Here is a 1480-nt window from a genome sequence, read left to right on the forward strand (position 1 = left end):
CAATTGGCTCAGACTTAAGTTGAACATTAACAATTTATGTTATAGTTCCCTTGATTAAAAGCCTAAATTTATGCATAAATATGCGTATTTCATTATTTTAAAGTTAATAATGGTGATATTATTCCATATATAATGTTAAAGATTTGAGTATGGTGCATGTAAATACGTAAGTTAAGACGTTAGATATGTAAATACATAAGAATAATGTGATTATATGTAAATGCCCCCATCTCTTTAGATATTATTATTTTCTTTCTTAAGACAAAGTTTCCTAGCCATGTAAATGAAATAGAAATAATTTGATTGGGAGTAAAACTATTGCTATGCAATTAAGGGTCTTACTCATGCACATAAAGACAAAAATAAGCACAAAAAAATTCAAGCTAGACATTAATGCTGAATTTATGAAGGTTGACTTGTAATTGTTGTTGGGAAATAGAGAAAATCATTAATCAAATAAATAAAATTGAATTTCAATGTATGTTGGAATGTTTAGAGTTTGTTCAGGACAGGTGCAGTTGCTTGAAGAAGTGATTGTGAAACTGTTATAGATTGAATCGTTGTTCGAAAAATTATGTTGGATATTACAAATTTTTTTTTTCAAGAAGTGAAACTATAGTTATGGCTGATTGGATGCAATTGTCTGAGCCATGATTGGAACTGATCGGATGCAGCTGTCCGAGCCACCGCCACAATCGATCGAGTCACGAAGAGGATAAGAAGAAGACAAAGTGATCAAAACCTGAACATTCACACTGAAATGAGATAAATATGCATACGAGCCAACCAATACAAGAAAACTGACCCAATACAATAGCTTACTTTTCTGTGAATTCTATTTGAGGAAATATGAAGTTCCACGATATCACAAAGCATCTCAAGGACACCCCTGAGACTCTTTATTAGGGATCAAGAATTAAGAACGCAACAAACAAAACTTATATACTTCCCTCAGGCTCTTCTCGTTAAAGAATGAGCTATCTATCAGTTTACGATGATTCACACCCTTTTCTTAATAGTCCAGCATCGCTCTATTGATAGGAGTTCCTCATCCAGATTTGAGGGTCAACTCAAGAATGGGTCAGCCGATCGACGTCAACCAAGCCTAGTCGATCGAACCAGTCCTGCCGACTCGAAGCCAATTAAGCTTTGTCGATAAGCAGCACCAACTAAGCCTAGTTGACTGAACTGCCCATGTCGAGCTAAAAGCAAACAAGCTTAGCCGACCAAGTTGGAGAGCAACTGAAAGGCAAGCTCATATATTTAGACATGTTGGAGATTTTTTTTATCAATTTTGATAATTGATAAAAGTTTCATTATGTTGATTGTGTTTGTTCTGTGCATGTACGTAAAAATCTAGCTGTTTTGCTATATATATATATATATATATACAGCTATATATATATATATATATATACAGCTATATATATATATATATATATACAGCTATATATATATATATATATACAGCTATATATAT

The sequence above is a fragment of the Phalaenopsis equestris genome, unplaced genomic scaffold (assembly GCF_001263595.1).
Source record: "Phalaenopsis equestris unplaced genomic scaffold, ASM126359v1 Scaffold000450, whole genome shotgun sequence".
Lineage (NCBI taxonomy): Eukaryota > Viridiplantae > Streptophyta > Magnoliopsida > Asparagales > Orchidaceae > Phalaenopsis > Phalaenopsis equestris.